The 21,762-nt window shown below is 37.4% G+C and overlaps 1 long non-coding RNA gene across 4 annotated transcripts; it reads right to left on the bottom strand.

The window, feature by feature from the left end:
- Positions 1-1,282: 1,282 nt before the first annotated feature.
- Positions 1,283-21,277, bottom strand: LOC143742309 (uncharacterized). 4 transcript variants are annotated; one of them, XR_013205426.1, is made up of 13 exons: positions 20,794-21,277; positions 15,758-16,507; positions 15,519-15,575; positions 15,151-15,407; positions 14,420-14,517; positions 14,089-14,265; positions 7,049-7,302; positions 6,810-6,866; positions 6,442-6,698; positions 5,711-5,808; positions 3,367-5,556; positions 2,553-2,652; positions 1,283-2,376 (listed from the first exon to the last, which is right to left on the bottom strand). It is a non-coding gene; the product is annotated as an uncharacterized LOC143742309 (long non-coding RNA). The 4 variants fall into 4 exon arrangements; XR_013205427.1 differs by lacking the exon at positions 15,519-15,575 and having other exon boundaries at positions 15,151-15,359; positions 20,794-21,276; XR_013205424.1 differs by lacking the exons at positions 14,089-14,265; positions 14,420-14,517; positions 15,151-15,407; ... (1 more) ...; positions 15,758-16,507; positions 20,794-21,277 and adding an exon at positions 12,086-12,624 and having other exon boundaries at positions 7,049-7,798.
- Positions 21,278-21,762: the final 485 nt, after the last annotated feature.

Genomic DNA, 21,762 nt, shown 5'->3' with positions numbered 1-21,762 from the left:
GGCGAGTCGTTTATGTTTATGTAGACTCGATTTGTAACGGTGTAATTCACACAAATCACCACAGGAGGGCTAAACTCTTCTATGTTAGACTGGATTTGTAACGGTTTAATTTACACAAATCACCACAGGAGGGCGAAACTCTTTTATGTTAGACTCGATTTGTAACGGTTTAATTTACACAAATCACCACAGGAGGGCGAAACTCTTTTATGTTCATTATACTCGATTTGTAACGGTGTAATTCACACAAATCACCTCAGGAGGGCGAGTCGTTTATGTTTATGTAGACTCGATTTGTAATGGTGTAATTCACACAAATCACCACAGGAGGGCGAAACTCGTTTATGTTTATGTAGACTCGATTTGTAACGGTTTAATTTACACAAATCACCACAGGAGGGCGAAACTCGTTTATGTTTGATTTGCATCATTGTTATTTATGGTAATTACCGTAATTACCAGAGGAGGGCACAACGTTTAAGGTATTTTGACTTTTTTGCCAAAAAAATTATTTTTCCAGGACAGAGGAAAACAGATAGTGTAAATCGATTTGATTGTCTGTTAATGTTGCATTGCGTTAAGGCTTTCACCCTCTTGCAAGAACGATAGTAGCAAGGTATCGGGACAAGACCATATATATATATATATATATGTGTGTGTGTGTGTGTGTGTGTGTGTGTGTGTGTGTGTGTGTGTGTGTGTGTGTAATCTACTTAAATAACCACAAGAGGGAAAGTGGGGAACATCAAAGTGTTTTGACTTATTTGCAAATATATTTATTTGAATTTTGAACACAAGACCTGGAACATAGAGAGTGTAAAACAAATCGGTTTGTTTGGTATTTCTTTTGATTTTCTTCTCTCACCCTCTTACAGAAGCGTAGCGAATTTACTCTTACTCATTAGACACGGTATAATTGTGTAATGCACATAAATCACCACAGTAGGGTGAATCTGTTGTATATTCATTAGACTCAATTTGCAGCGGTGTAAAATAAACTTACCACAGGAGGGCGCAATAACAAGCTTGAATATAAAATTAACTTGACAAAAAAAGCAGTATGTCAAATCAAAAAAGTTTTTTCATAAAGAACAGCACCGTTTAAACAGATGTTTAGTTGGGTATAATTACAAAATCCTTGCAATGTCAGTGAACATCAATTATTGTAATTGAGTATTTTTCCACAATGACAAAAAGTTAAACATCTTGAGGTTTGAACTACAAAAAAAGTAATAAGATTTTTTTCATTGCTTTTACACTACAAACATGATAAGACACAGGATCAAATTTCACTTTAACTGCTTTATTGGAAACTCTCAGGATAATAGTGAAATATAAGTTCCTTCACAACAACAGACAACAGATCTGTGGCTCACAGGTAAGAGCGCTGCCTCAGAGATTGCTGGCTTGATCCCAGTCGAATCTCAGTGATGTGTGTGTGTCTGTGAAGATTATAAAAAACATTTTTTACTTGAAACACAGTGGTGCAATGGATAAACGAGAATGTTTGAACCACAACAGAATGAAGCATGAAGCAGCAACGGAAAAATGTTTAAATCCCACAGCTCATCTTTTATAAAGCCTGAGCCTAAGTTATTTCATACACATTAGATACAAGCTCTGACCCGATGACAATGCAGTGCTGCAACACTGAAACAGAGACCTGTGATCAAATCCCACAGACATGATGAAAATCTTTTACACAACCTAAGTTAAGGTCAAATCTAAATGACCTTACAAACATCATCATTACACCTCAGGCTCAGTGGATAGTCGTCTCCCTTCCAAACCTGAAAGTCCTGGATAGTCGTCTCCCTTCCAAACCTGAAAGTCCTGGTTCAATCCCAACATTTGCTGAAGTTATTCATCATTTAAACACAAAGCTCTGGATCAAACCTGTTGAAAACGCTCATCATCTCTGCAGTCTCAGTGGCTCAGGAGAGAAAGTGTTGTGTTTCAATCACAGCGTCCTGAGATCAAATCCCACTATTGCTGACTTTCAATTGTTCTCATTAGACGAGGAGTCCAAAACATTAGCTGTCATTGTGAAATCCATGATGGGCGAGTGGATAAACACACACACTCTCTGAGGACAAGACTGTGATGAAGACACAGGATCAAATCTCACTTTAACTGCTTTATTGGAAACTCTCAGGATAATAGTGAAATATAAGTTCCTTCACATGTTCAGACAAGAGATCTGTGGCTCACAGGTAAGAGCGCTGCCTCACGGGTTCAGAGGTTGCTGGTTTGATCCCAGTCGGGTCTCTGCGATAGGAGTGAATGTGTGTGTGTGTGTGTGGGGCGCCCAAAGGAGGGGGAAACCAGTGCGGTCTCCCCCCGGAGCTTCCGACACAGTCACCAGCAGGGGTTATGCTTTTGGACAACAAGGAAACAAAACTTTATTTATATATAAAAACAAATCACACCCTGTTCCTTCCCCAACTGTTTAGGTTCCCATCATTTGCTTTTCATAGGTGAGACCCTTCAAAAAGAAAGTGATGGGAACCTACATGTTTAGCACAGAGAAACACACACATCATATACATTACCTGTCCATGAGCTGATGTCCATCATTACAGTCAATGTCTGTCCACACGACTCTGATCTCTGCTTCTGTTGGCTGGATGTAACGGTCCAAACACATTCCTTCTGTAAGGAAAGACATCAATAAAAATAGACATTACTCCACTTTCTACATCAGTCTCAAGACTAGTTCATAGATCTAAGTGGAATACAATGAAATCCTAAATGTGTACAGTGTGAAAAATATATTACAGAGTATATTATACTTCAGTGATGCTGTGCCTATAATACTCTTTGGGTTCAAGACAAATAAAATTAAGATGAGACTTTCCTTCACAATAAACAAGAGTAATCCTAAAAGGCTGGTTTCCTGCACATGGTTTTAGCCTTTCTTGGACTGTATTTCTGATGCTTTTCATTAAAGTAAAACACTGCAGCTCTACAAAAGCATGAAGTAGCAGAAACACCAGAGCTTCACACACACACTGACTCTATCAACAAGCATCAATCCAGTAGATTATTACCTACAGTAACACTACAACAACAGAGACAAAGACCACGGTTTCCTATAATTCCACTTTATAATATAAATATCTGATGGCGATTCATTAAAAGATTATAAATGTAACGCAACAACAACCTATTGATTTGTTCTTCTGAAGGTCTGACAGGGAGTTCAGCAACAGAGCAGAATATAAACAAGTCTAAATGACCTGACAGAGCAGCAGAATTCAAAATCAACACACACCTAAATAATGACCCAAATACAATAAATAAGGGCTGCTAGATGTGTGCTAATAATGTTACAAGAGAAAAACAATGTAAGTGAAGTAGACTTACAGGCCCAGTCTTGTGGCATCCTTGATTCCTGCTCTTTATCACAACGTTTGACTGTTTTCTTTTGTTTATGGGTTGAAATATGTGCTGTTAAGCATTATGAGTCTGTCGCTGAGCTGTCATCTGCAGAATTTGTAGCCTTATTAAAACAAACTTTACATGTTGTGACTTTGATTGTTATCAAACGTAGTGTTGTCAATCACTGAAGCTGCGGGCAGAATGAACCTGAAGCTCGATTACGCCGCCTAGTGGAGCGGGTGAAACTGCGCTTCAGTTTCTATCGGTATTTTAGTGCCAAGAGAATCAAAGTTGATTCGGATTCAGATCGACTATATACCAAAAGGTCACACATACCTTAACATATTGATACTAAAGCAAAATACTAATTTTACTTGGTTAAATGTTTATAAGTCGGGTGAAACACAGCTGATCATCAGCGCCCTCGTGTGGTCAATAAGTTTATCCGCTTTAATAAATGAAACTACAAACCCGACTCCCGAGGTGGCGAGTCGCAGGTGAGAGACTAACATTTACATTTTATGTTTTACTACAAATCTACGATTTTGTCACGGCCTCGACCAACAGAGCAACGTGGATCTAGTAGTTTCGTTCAATGATTCACATCAGCTTATGTGGTAAGACAGAAACAATGTTGTGTTGAACTCAGTGTAGACACATAAAATACGGGACAAAATGTGTTACGAACTTATTTTCCTTTGCCTGTGTATTGATTATTTGTTATGTTTGTTCACGATTAGACAGTGACTTTGTGTCGTTTTGGTTGCAGATTCGTTTATTATGATCAAACAGCTGCCAACATAAATGTGTCTAATGGTAGCTTTTTACTGCGTAATATAACAGACACATTGTCCTGTTTCTCTGCTCAGACTCCAGCATCTCTACATAGGACAAGTATTTGGAGAATCATGGATGGGAGAACAGGCACGTGCATGAGACCAGATTAATGTTCATGTACCCCGCCTTGTGGACAATAAGTGTATCTGCATTAATATATGAAAACAGCATGAAGAGGAAAGAGATTTCCTGTTCCTGATGAGCCACTTTCCTGAGTTTAGCTCCAACCCTGATTAAAAACAGCTTTAGCAGCTGATCAAGATCTTCAGGATTATTAGTATCTTGCTGGAGGTTGTTGGACTGATTTATTTTTCACAAGACATAAGTCATATGTTACTGACAAGTGTATGTGTTATCAGTTTTAGTTTAATGGAAACATGGTTTTAAATCCCTTGATATATGGAGTTCAGACTGTGGCTCAGGAGACGAAACATTGTGTTTTAATAATGGAGTCCTGAGAACAAATCCAAATATTGCTGACATTAAATTGTTGTTTTAATTAATGCTGTAGGTAAACAAAAAAATTACTAAACTGAATCAAATCGATCATCACAAATGCCGAGGCTTCCCACAATTGCTAATATTTTTCATCATAGAAAACAGAGCCCTCAATAAAACTCAGTCCAATAGAACTAAAAACTTCTGGGACTCAGTGGCTCAAGAAATAAATGGTTGCATTTTAATCTTAGATAATCAATGTTAAATTGTATATTTAACAAAGTGCACCAAACAACAGATGACATTGTAGATAAAGTGGAATGGGTTCGAAACTCGCAACCAAATACATTTTTCCATCATATAACACAAAGCTCTCAATAAAACCAGTCCAAACACACCATCAACTCACAGGTTTCAGTGGCTCAAGATACAAAGTGTTGTGTTGTGATCCTGGAGTCCTGAGTTCAAATCCTGCCATTGCTTATGTTAAAGATTATGTATTGCTTTATATCCAACAAAGCGGCTCAAACGGCAGCACTCAGTGTGAAAGCCATGGCGGTGTAGTGGTTAAACACACGTTACTGGAAGAAACGGTTGTGGCAGAGTCACCGGTTCAAACCCCATAGCTCAGTGTGTTAGATGTGTCATTTAACTGGTTTATTGTAAAAGCCCAGCTCACATACAGGTGAATAGTGAAATATAAGTTCCTTCACATGTTAAGACAAGAGATCTGTGGCTCACAGGTAAGAGCGCTGCCTCATGGGTTCAGAGGTTGCTGGTTTGAGTCCAGCCAGATCTCTGTGATATGAATGAATGCTGTGGTGTGAGTGAGAAGGTGTGGGGGATCATGGGGTCCCCCCTGAGCTCCCGCACGATGTCCAGCAGGGGTTATGCTTTTGACTGGAAAAAATGAAAATGGCTGTTAAAAAAATGAATCCACCATCCCTTCCCCACCTACTTAGGTTACCATCATTTGCCTTTCAAAGGATTGTTCCTCCAAAAAGAAAACCATGGTAACCTACACACTTACACACTAACATGTCAGAAGCATTACCTGTGCCTGAGCTGATGTCCATCATTACAGTCAATGTCTGTCCACACGTCCCAGAGCTCTGCTTCTGTCGGCCGGGTTTATGCTCCACATCACTGATTCTGTAGAGTCACGGCATAAACAAAGACATCATTACACACTGTACATCTAAACAAATCTGAATTAAAAAAAATAGTCTACAATAAAATCTGTTATACATCAGTAATGCTGTATCAATTAATCTACTGTTTGTCTCGTTTGATTCAATTACTGTCTCACGGGCCACAAAATTATGAAAACACTTATTAAAACTAAAAAATAATTCCGCATTCAATGACAGACCTACAGAACACCAGAACAAGATTACAGAAATTATAAATTACGCGATGAAAACCAAGAGCAAACGTGTCTAGAAACTGCTCTTTACTTAGTTTAACATTTATATTAATAGTATGACATTTTTCATTAAAATACCATTTTAACGGCTGTATTACTCGCATATAGCTGGCAGTCATTACCGGAAGCAGAAAAGCATGAAGCAACAGAAGAACATCAGAGCTTCACACAACTCCTGCTGCCTCAACATCAATCCAGAAAACACTGCAATAAACTTCTTATTACACCTTATAATGTGAATATATCAGAGGGCGATTTATTCAGACTAAAAAGGTAACGCTACAACTAGCGATTGATTTGTTACATAGCGAGCAAGTCATTTGATAAGATAAATTGACTTTATGCGGATTGTTACTTACAGGTGAGTCGCGTGTCATACTCGTTTCCTTCATTTTATCCGCCTGTGTGTCGGTTTTATTAGCAGATGAGCTGTAATATGTGATGTTAAAGTGATATTTAGAGCTGTCATCTTCTCATCTGCAGGATCTGCACGTGTTGTTGTGATTGTCAGCGTCATGTTGTCAAGCAGCAGAAGTGTCAGACTGAAGGAGAAACCCGCTTCTGCCGCCTTGAGGAGCGGAGGAAAACTGCACTTCATTTTCGGATTATACTGGCACTGGCGAAATCACATTTGAGACTTTGAATCATGAAGCAGCAACAGAAACGTGTTTAAATCCCACAACTCATCTTTTATAAAGCCTGAGCCTAAGTTATTTCATACACATACATTAGATACAAGCTCTGACCCGATGAGAATGCAGTGCTGCAACACTGAAACAGAGACCTGTGATCAAATCCCACAGACATGATGAACATCTTTTCCACAACCTAAGTTAAGATCATCATTACATCTCAGACTCTGCGGCTCAGTGGATAGTTGTCTCTCTTCCAAACCTGAAAGTCCTGGTTCAATCCCAACATTTGCTGAAGTTATTCATCATTTAAACACAAAGCTCTGGATCAAACCTGTTGAAAACGCTCATCATCTCTGCAGTCTCAGTGGCTCAGGAGAGAAAGTGTTGTGTTTCAATCACAGCGTCCTGAGATCAAATCCCACTATTGCTGACTTTCAATTGTTCTCATTAAACGAGGAATCCCAAAAACCGGCTGTTGTTGTGAAATTCATGATGGGCGAGTGGATAAACACACACACTCTCTGAGGACAAGACTGTGATGAAGACACAGGATCAAATCTCACTTTAACTGCTTTATTGGAAACTCTCAGGATAATAGTGAAATATAAGTTCCTTCACATGTTCAGACAAGAGATCTGTGGCTCACAGGTACGAGCGCTGCCTCACGGGTTCAGAGGTTGCTGGTTTGATCCCAGTCGGGTCTCTGCGATAGGAGTGAATGTGTGTGTGAGTGGGGCGCCCAAAGGAGGGGGAAACCAGTGCGGTCTCCCCCCGGAGCTTCCGGCACAGTCACCAGCAGGGTTATGCTTTTGGACAACAAGGAAACACTTTATTTATATATAAAAACAAATCACACCCTGTTCCTTCCCCAACTGTTTAGGTTCCCATCATTTGCTTTTCATAGGTGAGACCCTTCAAAAAGAAAGTGATGGGAACCTACATGTTTAGCACAGTAAAACACACAGACATCATATACATTACCGGTCCATGAGCTGATGTCCATCATTACAGTCAATGTCTGTCCACACGACTCTGATCTCTGCTTCTGTTGGCTGGATGTAACGGTCCAAAAACATTCCTTCTGTAAGGAAAGACATCAATAAAAATAGACATTACTCCATTTTCTACATCAGTCTCAAGACTAGTTCATAGATGCAAGTGGAATACAATGAAATCCTAAATCTTTACAGTGTGAAAAATATATTACAGAGTATATTATACTTCAGTGATGCTGTGCCTATAATACTCTTTGGGTTCAAGACAAATAAAATTAAGATGAGACTTTCCTTCACAATAAACAAGAGTAATCCTAAAAGGCGGGTTTCCTGCACATGGTTTTAGCCTTTCTTGGACTGTATTTCTGATGCTTTTCATTAAAGTAAAACACTGCAGCTCTACAAAAGCATGAAGCAACAGAAACACCAGAGCTTCACACACACACACACTGACTCTGATGGCGATTCATTAAAAGATTATAAATGTAACGCAACAACAACCTATTAACAGAGGTGGAAAGTAACGAATTACATTTACTCGCGTTACGTAATTGAGTAGTTTTTTTGTGTACTTCTACTTTTTAAAGTAGTTTTTAAAATCTGTACTTTTACTTTTACTTAAGTACGTTTTCTTTGAAGTATTGTACTTCGCTACATTTGAAATCATATCCGTTACTGAGTAAAAAATAATAATACAAGGGGGAAAAAAAAAAATCACACACTCCGGAAACTACTGAATTGATTGAAGGGCGGGAGAACAAACGCGCAAAAAAGGTGATGCAGACCCAGCTGAAGCTGAAAGCTAAGCGCCAAGCGAATTATGGCCAGTATGAAAAGTAGAAAAAAAGCGTGGTTGTCCTCGAGGATAGATATCCAATTTGCAAAAAATGTGGACGCAAAGTGGCTGCAAAAAGAGGATATAGGACACCATCCCTCCTGCAGATAAAGGTATGTCCCGATTTACGTGATGCAAAGGGAATCCCGGAATCCAGTCATGAAAATGGAATTCACTTAATGCAGATGTCACGTAAAACATGCAAAAAAAATGGATGGATGAATACATGGAAAGTAGAACTGTGCAATAAATCCAATCGCGACATGGTCTGTGAATATTTAAGCTAAGCACAAAAATACTGCATGTAAATATATAACCCTATTTGTTCTGCTGAGCTGCGTTTGTCTACTACATACTCAAGTACTCGTGACGTTCATGGTGTTTTCAGCGTCTCACAAACAATTTGAGGATATGAATACATGAACATTTCCAGAGCTGCTCTGAGAGAACGCCTAATGAGCATTTTCATAATTTTATTTGAGAAAAACCATTGTCAAATACACTTTGAAACAGGTCTTCACAACCCGTCAAAATAAAAGTTCGGTTTTACTAGGAGAAATTATGACAGAAATATATTACTATTGTAGGCATACAATAGAACGTAGCCTACTCCTCAAAATAATAATAACAACAACAATAATAATACATTTTATTTGAACATTATTTAAAGGAATATATTTTTTTGTCCATGGTTCCATTTAGTAAATCTGTTTTTGCAGCGCTTCCCCAAAAAATAAAAGGACACAAGTTTAAATTTACATTTGATTACCACCGTTTTTTGATAATATATTTGGATTAAATCATAAAAAGTAGGGGTGTAACGATACACAAAACTGACGGTTCGGTTTTCCCAGGGTTTTGACGTCTCGGTTCGGTTCGGTTTAGAAGGCTAAAAAAGAATTGTAAACAGTGGTTTAATGAAAAAATGGTGTCTTTGTCTTTAAATTAATTCAATTACAATTAAAAATCTGCTAATGCTGTATAGGGAGCCGCAAATTACTATAACATTAAAGGTTAACAACAGAGCCTAAATTTAGATGCTATTTATTTTTTAGATATAATAATCAACACCCAACACATTGTATGAAAACATGTAAACTGAACATAAGGCAGTTTTTGCATTAACTTTACTTTAATTTGTTATTGAAATATAATAATTTACACAGTTGCTGTCATTTTCATTAAAGATATTTTAAACATACTTTAAATAATCAAGATATAATTAACAGGTTAAGTAAAATATAATATATAGGATAATATTGTGCATTTATTTAGTGCAAGAGTTAATTTCTCTAGGAACCAACAAGTTGTGGACACTTAATCACTTCCTGCTGAGGTAAATATAATGCTAGTGACAAGCTATGCAGTTTTATTGACGTCTTTGCGCTGCTGAAACACTGATTGAGCGATTACACGAGTTATGATGCCTTTCAGTAAGTATACTGTATTTTTCAACATATCTTCAGGTGTCCATTCATGTTTATTCTGTAACTGAGGAAGAGATGATCGCGTTTACTCGCGTTTACTCCGCACTGCCGCTACTGTTACAATCCGTGGTGACAGATAGTTTTAAACTGTGGGTACAGATTGTCAATTTACATCCATGTGGACAGATTGGTAAACTGTGCCTAGTTTTGTAAAACTGTGCACACGGTAGTTTATTTTTCTTCTGTAATGAAGCTTGGCTGTCCATCTAGTGAAAAATATTGGTACTGCGGCCAAATAAAATCTTACTGAAAGCTCATTTTTTGAGATATCAACCTAAAATTTGGAACACAACTTCTTCAGATTTTTGGCTTACATTTTCTGGCAGTTTTAGAGTAAAATATATTTAGTAATATATATATATATTTTATATAAAATATAAATAATTATATTTTTACATTGTTCATTTTCATAAACTCAAACTTGTATAACTTTTTTTCTGTTTCACTTTCATAATTTCATAATACTTCACTTCAACATTAATCTGGCAAATGTCTTCTTTAAAACAAGACCAACCATAGGTCTATATTCCAAAGCATTCTTGAATTACAACCATTTAAGTTTGAATAGGGATTTTCATGTCTATGCGAAAAAAGGGGGAGTGACAGTTAAAGGGTTAAACAATATTAAACTATAATATCTATATCTATAATATCTAAAATATAATTTATATATAAAAACTCTCCTACAGTCCAGTCACCATCAGTCGCGACGGTCGCGACTCGCACGTATTTTCATTTAAACGTCACTCACTGACGTTTTCCTAACCAGAAAAAAAACCGATTGCCCTGCTCTGCCTGATTGGCTAGTACTCATTGCCATCTGGGTCAGAGCCAATTAGAAGCAGGATGTGGGTGGGAAAAAACTCTGTGTATAGGGAAAGGGGAGAGACAGAGGGAACAGGCAAGACAAACTCCCACGTTTAAATAACATATAGAAAATATCTACTTGACAACGAGCTGAGAACAAGCTCAAATAAGCAACTACACTTTAGAAACAAGCCCAAAAAAAAACGCGACCCGCGACTACCAATATTTGTAAGCGACTTTACAGAAAAACAAGCCCAAAGTCGCTTATAATAAGCGGACTTGGCAACACTGATTCCAGGTCCAATCAATGAGCCGGGCTGGGCGGGGCCGGGGTAGCTTGCAGGGCGGGGCGTGTTCGGTACGCCATGAGAGTATCGCCATTCGAATCGTGGGTTCTGTATCGCGGTTCTTCGGTTTGGTTCGAATATCGTTACACCCCTAATAAAAAGAAACATTAATTTTCTGAATAAAATACATTTCATAGGACAATATTATTCTTAAACATTTTAATAAATTATTAATGTTAAAAATAAGTTGTTAATCTAATTCATTATTAATTATCGAATTTAATTGATTAGACATGTTTTATTGAAATTTTAATAAACAAACAAATTATTTCAAGTTTGTTATAATAAAAGCATTTGTTCAACCAAAAAAAATTCCTGTTTTCATTAATTTAACTGTCATTTTAACTGATGATAATAATAATAATACCTATAATTTAGTAATACAGTTTATTTATTTAACAATTGATTAATACTGTAAACCGTGATATTTTCTGAGACGTTACCATACTGTGAAAATCTTATACCATTACAACCCTACACGGGAGGGTCCCCCACCCCACCCCACCCCCGCTGTTAAAAAAGTAACTCAGTAACTTTTACTCTGAGTCAATTTTAAATTAGCTACTTTTTACTTTTACTTGAGTAGATTTTTAGACCGGTACTTTTACTTGTACTTAAGTAAAATTTCATTGAAGTAGTAGTACTTTTACTTGAGTAGAATATTTTATTACTCTTTCCACCTCTGCCTATTAACAACCTATTGATTTGTTCTTCTGAAGGTCTGACAGGGAGTTCAGCAACAGAGCAGAATATAAACAAGTCAAAAAGACCTGACAGAGCAGCAGAATTCAGAATCAACACACACCTAAATAATGACCCAAATACAATAAATAAGGGCTGCTAGATGTGTGCTAATAATGTTACAAGAGAAAAACAATGTAAGTGAAGTAGACTTACAGGCCCAGTCTTGTGGCATCCTTGATTCCTGCAACGTTTGACTGTTTTCTTTTGTTTATGGGTTGAAATATGTGCTGTTAAGCATTATGAGTGTGTCACTGAGCTGTCATCTGCAGAATTTGTAGCCTTATTAAAACAAACTGCACATGTTGTGACTTTGACTTTTATCAAACGTAGTGTTGTCAATCACTGAAGCTGCGGGCAGAATGAACCTGAAGCTCGATTACGCCGCCTAGTGGAGCGGGTGAAACTGCGCTTCAGTTTCTATCGGTATTTTAGTGCCAAGAGACTCAAAGTTGATTCGGATTCAGATCGACTATATCCCAAAAGGTCACACATACCTTAACATATTGATACTAAAGCAAAATACTAATTTTACTTGGTTAAATGTTTATAAGTCGGGTGAAACACAGCTGATCATCAGCGCCCTCGTGTGGTCAATAAGTTTATCCGCTTTAATAAATGAAACTACAAACCCGACTCCCGAGGTGGCGAGTCGCAGGTGAGAGACTAACATTTACATTTTATGTTTTACTACAAATCTACGATTTTGTCACGGCCTCGACCAACAGAGCAACGTGGATCTAGTAGTTTCGTTCAATGATTCACATCAGCTTATGTGGTAAGACAGAAACAATGTTGTGTTGAACTCAGTGTAGACACATAAAATACGGGACAAAATATGTTACGAACTTATTTTCCTTTGACTGTGTATTGATTATTTGTTATGTTTGTTCACGATTAGACAGTGACTTTGTGTCGTTTTGGTTGCAGATTCGTTTATTATGATCAAACAGCTGCCAACATAAATGTGTCTAATGGTAGCTTTTTACTGCGTAATATAACAGACACATTGTCCTGTTTCTCTGCTCAGACTCCAGCATCTCTACATAGGACAAGTGTTTGGAGAATCATGGATGGGAGAACAGGCACGTGCATGAGACCAGATTAATGTTCATGTACCCCGCCTTGTGGACAATAAGTGTATCTGCATTAATATATGAAAACAGCATGAAGAGGAAAGAGATTTCCTGTTCCTGATGAGCCACTTTCCTGAGTTTAGCTCCAACCCTGATTAAAAACAGCTTTAGCAGCTGATCAAGATCTTCAGGATTATTAGTATCTTGCTGGAGGTTGTTGGACTGATTTATTTTTCACAAGACATAAGTCATATGTTACTGACAAGTGTATGTGTTATCAGTTTTAGTTTAATGGAAACATGGTTTTAAATCCCTTGATATATGGAGTTCAGACTGTGGCTCAGGAGACGAAACATTGTGTTTTAATAATGGAGTCCTGAGAACAAATCCAAATATTGCTGACATTAAATTGTTGTTTTAATTAATGCTGTAGGTAAACAAAAAAATTACTAAACTGAATCAAATCGATCATCACAAATGCCGAGGCTTCCCACAATTGCTAATATTTTTCATCATAGAAAACAGAGCCCTCAATAAAACTCAGTCCAATAGAACTAAAAACTTCTGGGACTCAGTGGCTCAAGAAATAAATGGTTGCATTTTAATCTTAGATAATCAATGTTAAATTGTATATTTAACAAAGTGCACCAAACAACAGATGACATTGTAGATAAAGTGGAATGGGTTCGAAACTCGCAACCAAATACATTTTTCCATCATATAACACAAAGCTCTCAATAAAACCAGTCCAAACACACCATCAACTCACAGGTTTCAGTGGCTCAAGATACAAAGTGTTGTGTTGTGATCCTGGAGTCCTGAGTTCAAATCCTGCCATTGCTTATGTTAAAGATTATGTATTGCTTTATATCCAACAAAGCGGCTCAAACGGCAGCACTCAGTGTGAAAGCCATGGCGGTGTAGTGGTTAAACACACGTTACTGGAAGAAACGGTTGTGGCAGAGTCACCGGTTCAAACCCCATAGCTCAGTGTGTTAGATGTGTCATTTAACTGGTTTATTGTAAAAGCCCAGCTCACATACAGGTGAATAGTGAAATATAAGTTCCTTCACATGTTAAGACAAGAGATCTGTGGCTCACAGGTAAGAGCGCTGCCTCATGGGTTCAGAGGTTGCTGGTTTGAGTCCAGCCAGATCTCTGTGATATGAATGAATGCTGTGGTGTGAGTGAGAAGGTGTGGGGGATCATGGGGTCCCCCCTGAGCTCCCGCACGATGTCCAGCAGGGGTTATGCTTTTGACTGGAAAAAATGAAAATGGCTGTTAAAAAAATGAATCCACCATCCCTTCCCCACCTACTTAGGTTACCATCATTTGCCTTTCAAAGGATTGTTCCTCCAAAAAGAAAACCATGGTAACCTACACACTTACACACTAACATGTCAGAAGCATTACCTGTGCCTGAGCTGATGTCCATCATTACAGTCAATGTCTGTCCACACGTCCCAGAGCTCTGCTTCTGTCGGCCGGGTTTATGCTCCACATCACTGATTCTGTAGAGTCACGGCATAAACAAAGACATCATTACACACTGTACATCTAAACAAATCTGAATTTAAAAAAATAGTCTACAATAAAATCTGTTATACATCAGTAATGCTGTATCAATTAATCTACTGTTTGTCTCGTTTGATTCAATTACTGTCTCACGGGCCACAAAATTATGAAAACACTTATTAAAACTAAAAAATAATTCCGCATTCAATGACAGACCTACAGAACACCAGAACAAGATTACAGAAATTATAAATTACGCGATGAAAACCAAGAGCAAACGTGTCTAGAAACTGCTCTTTACTTAGTTTAACATTTATATTAATAGTATGACATTTTTCATTAAAATACCATTTTAACGGCTGTATTACTCGCATATAGCTGGCAGTCATTACCGGAAGCAGAAAAGCATGAAGCAACAGAAGAACATCAGAGCTTCACACAACTCCTGCTGCCTCAACATCAATCCAGAAAACACTGCAATAAACTTCTTATTACACCTTATAATGTGAATATATCAGAGGGCGATTTATTCAGACTAAAAAGGTAACGCTACAACTAGCGATTGATTTGTTACATAGCGAGCAAGTCATTTGATAAGATAAATTGACTTTATGCGGATTGTTACTTACAGGTGAGTCGCGTGTCATACTCGTTTCCTTCATTTTATCCGCCTGTGTGTCGGTTTTATTAGCAGATGAGCTGTAATATGTGATGTTAAAGTGATATTTAGAGCTGTCATCTTCTCATCTGCAGGATCTGCACGTGTTGTTGTGATTGTCAGCGTCATGTTGTCAAGCAGCAGAAGTGTCAGACTGAAGGAGAAACCCGCTTCTGCCGCCTTGAGGAGCGGAGGAAAACTGCACTTCATTTTCGGATTATACTGGCACTGGCGAAATCACATTTGAGACTTTGAATCATGAAGCAGCAACAGAAACGTGTTTAAATCCCACAACTCATCTTTTATAAAGCCTGAGCCTAAGTTATTTCATACACATACATTAGATACAAGCTCTGACCCGATGAGAATGCAGTGCTGCAACACTGAAACAGAGACCTGTGATCAAATCCCACAGACATGATGAACATCTTTTCCACAACCTAAGTTAAGATCATCATTACATCTCAGACTCTGCGGCTCAGTGGATAGTTGTCTCTCTTCCAAACCTGAAAGTCCTGGTTCAATCCCAACATTTGCTGAAGTTATTCATCATTTAAACACAAAGCTCTGGATCAAACCTGTTGAAAACGCTCATCATCTCTGCAGTCTCAGTGGCTCAGGAGAGAAAGTGTTGTGTTTCAATCACAGCGTCCTGAGATCAAATCCCACTATTGCTGACTTTCAATTGTTCTCATTAAACGAGGAATCCCAAAAACCGGCTGTTGTTGTGAAATTCATGATGGGCGAGTGGATAAACACACACACTCTCTGAGGACAAGACTGTGATGAAGACACAGGATCAAATCTCACTTTAACTGCTTTATTGGAAACTCTCAGGATAATAGTGAAATATAAGTTCCTTCACATGTTCAGACAAGAGATCTGTGGCTCACAGGTACGAGCGCTGCCTCACGGGTTCAGAGGTTGCTGGTTTGATCCCAGTCGGGTCTCTGCGATAGGAGTGAATGTGTGTGTGAGTGGGGCGCCCAAAGGAGGGGGAAACCAGTGCGGTCTCCCCCCGGAGCTTCCGGCACAGTCACCAGCAGGGTTATGCTTTTGGACAACAAGGAAACACTTTATTTATATATAAAAACAAATCACACCCTGTTCCTTCCCCAACTGTTTAGGTTCCCATCATTTGCTTTTCATAGGTGAGACCCTTCAAAAAGAAAGTGATGGGAACCTACATGTTTAGCACAGTAAAACACACAGACATCATATACATTACCGGTCCATGAGCTGATGTCCATCATTACAGTCAATGTCTGTCCACACGACTCTGATCTCTGCTTCTGTTGGCTGGATGTAACGGTCCAAAAACATTCCTTCTGTAAGGAAAGACATCAATAAAAATAGACATTACTCCATTTTCTACATCAGTCTCAAGACTAGTTCATAGATGCAAGTGGAATACAATGAAATCCTAAATCTTTACAGTGTGAAAAATATATTACAGAGTATATTATACTTCAGTGATGCTGTGCCTATAATACTCTTTGGGTTCAAGACAAATAAAATTAAGATGAGACTTTCCTTCACAATAAACAAGAGTAATCCTAAAAGGCGGGTTTCCTGCACATGGTTTTAGCCTTTCTTGGACTGTATTTCTGATGCTTTTCATTAAAGTAAAACACTGCAGCTCTACAAAAGCATGAAGCAACAGAAACACCAGAGCTTCACACACACACACACTGACTCTGATGGCGATTCATTAAAAGATTATAAATGTAACGCAACAACAACCTATTAACAGAGGTGGAAAGTAACGAATTACATTTACTCGCGTTACGTAATTGAGTAGTTTTTTTGTGTACTTCTACTTTTTAAAGTAGTTTTTAAAATCTGTACTTTTACTTTTACTTAAGTACGTTTTCTTTGAAGTATTGTACTTCGCTACATTTGAAATCATATCCGTTACTGAGTAAAAAATAATAATACAAGGGGGAAAAAAAAAAATCACACACTCCGGAAACTACTGAATTGATTGAAGGGCGGGAGAACAAACGCGCAAAAAAGGTGATGCAGACCCAGCTGAAGCTGAAAGCTAAGCGCCAAGCGAATTATGGCCAGTATGAAAAGTAGAAAAAAAGCGTGGTTGTCCTCGAGGATAGATATCCAATTTGCAAAAAATGTGGACGCAAAGTGGCTGCAAAAAGAGGATATAGGACACCATCCCTCCTGCAGATAAAGGTATGTCCCGATTTACGTGATGCAAAGGGAATCCCGGAATCCAGTCATGAAAATGGAATTCACTTAATGCAGATGTCACGTAAAACATGCAAAAAAATGGATGGATGAATACATGGAAAGTAGAACTGTGCAATAAATCCAATCGCGACATGGTCTGTGAATATTTAAGCTAAGCACAAAAATACTGCATGTAAATATATAACCCTATTTGTTCTGCTGAGCTGCGTTTGTCTACTACATACTCAAGTACTCGTGACGTTCATGGTGTTTTCAGCGTCTCACAAACAATTTGAGGATATGAATACATGAACATTTCCAGAGCTGCTCTGAGAGAACGCCTAATGAGCATTTTCATAATTTTATTTGAGAAAAACCATTGTCAAATACACTTTGAAACAGGTCTTCACAACCCGTCAAAATAAAAGTTCGGTTTTACTAGGAGAAATTATGACAGAAATATATTACTATTGTAGGCATACAATAGAACGTAGCCTACTCCTCAAAATAATAATAACAACAACAATAATAATACATTTTATTTGAACATTATTTAAAGGAATATATTTTTTTGTCCATGGTTCCATTTAGTAAATCTGTTTTTGCAGCGCTTCCCCAAAAAATAAAAGGACACAAGTTTAAATTTACATTTGATTACCACCGTTTTTTGATAATATATTTGGATTAAATCATAAAAAGTAGGGGTGTAACGATACACAAAACTGACGGTTCGGTTTTCCCAGGGTTTTGACGTCTCGGTTCGGTTCGGTTTAGAAGGCTAAAAAAGAATTGTAAACAGTGGTTTAATGAAAAAATGGTGTCTTTGTCTTTAAATTAATTCAATTACAATTAAAAATCTGCTAATGCTGTATAGGGAGCCGCAAATTACTATAACATTAAAGGTTAACAACAGAGCCTAAATTTAGATGCTATTTATTTTTTAGATATAATAATCAACACCCAACACATTGTATGAAAACATGTAAACTGAACATAAGGCAGTTTTTGCATTAACTTTACTTTAATTTGTTATTGAAATATAATAATTTACACAGTTGCTGTCATTTTCATTAAAGATATTTTAAACATACTTTAAATAATCAAGATATAATTAACAGGTTAAGTAAAATATAATATATAGGATAATATTGTGCATTTATTTAGTGCAAGAGTTAATTTCTCTAGGAACCAACAAGTTGTGGACACTTAATCACTTCCTGCTGAGGTAAATATAATGCTAGTGACAAGCTATGCAGTTTTATTGACGTCTTTGCGCTGCTGAAACACTGATTGAGCGATTACACGAGTTATGATGCCTTTCAGTAAGTATACTGTATTTTTCAACATATCTTCAGGTGTCCATTCATGTTTATTCTGTAACTGAGGAAGAGATGATCGCGTTTACTCGCGTTTACTCCGCACTGCCGCTACTGTTACAATCCGTGGTGACAGATAGTTTTAAACTGTGGGTACAGATTGTCAATTTACATCCATGTGGACAGATTGGTAAACTGTGCCTAGTTTTGTAAAACTGTGCACACGGTAGTTTATTTTTCTTCTGTAATGAAGCTTGGCTGTCCATCTAGTGAAAAATATTGGTACTGCGGCCAAATAAAATCTTACTGAAAGCTCATTTTTTGAGATATCAACCTAAAATTTGGAACACAACTTCTTCAGATTTTTGGCTTACATTTTCTGGCAGTTTTAGAGTAAAATATATTTAGTAATATATATATATATTTTATATAAAATATAAATAATTATATTTTTACATTGTTCATTTTCATAAACTCAAACTTGTATAACTTTTTTTCTGTTTCACTTTCATAATTTCATAATACTTCACTTCAACATTAATCTGGCAAATGTCTTCTTTAAAACAAGACCAACCATAGGTCTATATTCCAAAGCATTCTTGAATTACAACCATTTAAGTTTGAATAGGGATTTTCATGTCTATGCGAAAAAAGGGGGAGTGACAGTTAAAGGGTTAAACAATATTAAACTATAATATCTATATCTATAATATCTAAAATATAATTTATATATAAAAACTCTCCTACAGTCCAGTCACCATCAGTCGCGACGGTCGCGACTCGCACGTATTTTCATTTAAACGTCACTCACTGACGTTTTCCTAACCAGAAAAAAAACCGATTGCCCTGCTCTGCCTGATTGGCTAGTACTCATTGCCATCTGGGTCAGAGCCAATTAGAAGCAGGATGTGGGTGGGAAAAAACTCTGTGTATAGGGAAAGGGGAGAGACAGAGGGAACAGGCAAGACAAACTCCCACGTTTAAATAACATATAGAAAATATCTACTTGACAACGAGCTGAGAACAAGCTCAAATAAGCAACTACACTTTAGAAACAAGCCCAAAAAAAAACGCGACCCGCGACTACCAATATTTGTAAGCGACTTTACAGAAAAACAAGCCCAAAGTCGCTTATAATAAGCGGACTTGGCAACACTGATTCCAGGTCCAATCAATGAGCCGGGCTGGGCGGGGCCGGGGTAGCTTGCAGGGCGGGGCGTGTTCGGTACGCCATGAGAGTATCGCCATTCGAATCGTGGGTTCTGTATCGCGGTTCTTCGGTTTGGTTCGAATATCGTTACACCCCTAATAAAAAGAAACATTAATTTTCTGAATAAAATACATTTCATAGGACAATATTATTCTTAAACATTTTAATAAATTATTAATGTTAAAAATAAGTTGTTAATCTAATTCATTATTAATTATCGAATTTAATTGATTAGACATGTTTTATTGAAATTTTAATAAACAAACAAATTATTTCAAGTTTGTTATAATAAAAGCATTTGTTCAACCAAAAAAAATTCCTGTTTTCATTAATTTAACTGTCATTTTAACTGATGATAATAATAATAATACCTATAATTTAGTAATACAGTTTATTTATTTAACAATTGATTAATACTGTAAACCGTGATATTTTCTGAGACGTTACCATACTGTGAAAATCTTATACCATTACAACCCTACACGGGAGGGTCCCCCACCCCACCCCACCCCCGCTGTTAAAAAAGTAACTCAGTAACTTTTACTCTGAGTCAATTTTAAATTAGCTACTTTTTACTTTTACTTGAGTAGATTTTTAGACCGGTACTTTTACTTGTACTTAAGTAAAATTTCATTGAAGTAGTAGTACTTTTACTTGAGTAGAATATTTTATTACTCTTTCCACCTCTGCCTATTAACAACCTATTGATTTGTTCTTCTGAAGGTCTGACAGGGAGTTCAGCAACAGAGCAGAATATAAACAAGTCAAAAAGACCTGACAGAGCAGCAGAATTCAGAATCAACACACACCTAAATAATGACCCAAATACAATAAATAAGGGCTGCTAGATGTGTGCTAATAATGTTACAAGAGAAAAACAATGTAAGTGAAGTAGACTTACAGGCCCAGTCTTGTGGCATCCTTGATTCCTGCAACGTTTGACTGTTTTCTTTTGTTTATGGGTTGAAATATGTGCTGTTAAGCATTATGAGTGTGTCACTGAGCTGTCATCTGCAGAATTTGTAGCCTTATTAAAACAAACTGCACATGTTGTGACTTTGACTTTTATCAAACGTAGTGTTGTCAATCACTGAAGCTGCGGGCAGAATGAACCTGAAGCTCGATTACGCCGCCTAGTGGAGCGGGTGAAACTGCGCTTCAGTTTCTATCGGTATTTTAGTGCCAAGAGACTCAAAGTTGATTCGGATTCAGATCGACTATATCCCAAAAGGTCACACATACCTTAACATATTGATACTAAAGCAAAATACTAATTTTACTTGGTTAAATGTTTATAAGTCGGGTGAAACACAGCTGATCATCAGCGCCCTCGTGTGGTCAATAAGTTTATCCGCTTTAATAAATGAAACTACAAACCCGACTCCCGAGGTGGCGAGTCGCAGGTGAGAGACTAACATTTACATTTTATGTTTTACTACAAATCTACGATTTTGTCACGGCCTCGACCAACAGAGCAACGTGGATCTAGTAGTTTCGTTCAATGATTCACATCAGCTTATGTGGTAAGACAGAAACAATGTTGTGTTGAACTCAGTGTAGACACATAAAATACGGGACAAAATATGTTACGAACTTATTTTCCTTTGACTGTGTATTGATTATTTGTTATGTTTGTTCACGATTAGACAGTGACTTTGTGTCGTTTTGGTTGCAGATTCGTTTATTATGATCAAACAGCTGCCAACATAAATGTGTCTAATGGTAGCTTTTTACTGCGTAATATAACAGACACATTGTCCTGTTTCTCTGCTCAGACTCCAGCATCTCTACATAGGACAAGTGTTTGGAGAATCATGGATGGGAGAACAGGCACGTGCATGAGACCAGATTAATGTTCATGTACCCCGCC

The sequence above is a fragment of the Siphateles boraxobius genome, unplaced genomic scaffold (assembly GCF_051911475.1).
Source record: "Siphateles boraxobius isolate OS27281-9 unplaced genomic scaffold, OSU_SipBor_1 19, whole genome shotgun sequence".
Classification (NCBI taxonomy): domain Eukaryota; kingdom Metazoa; phylum Chordata; class Actinopteri; order Cypriniformes; family Leuciscidae; genus Siphateles; species Siphateles boraxobius.
The sequence above is the reverse complement of the archived record's forward strand: the minus strand, read 5'-3'. Positions and strand labels throughout refer to the sequence as shown.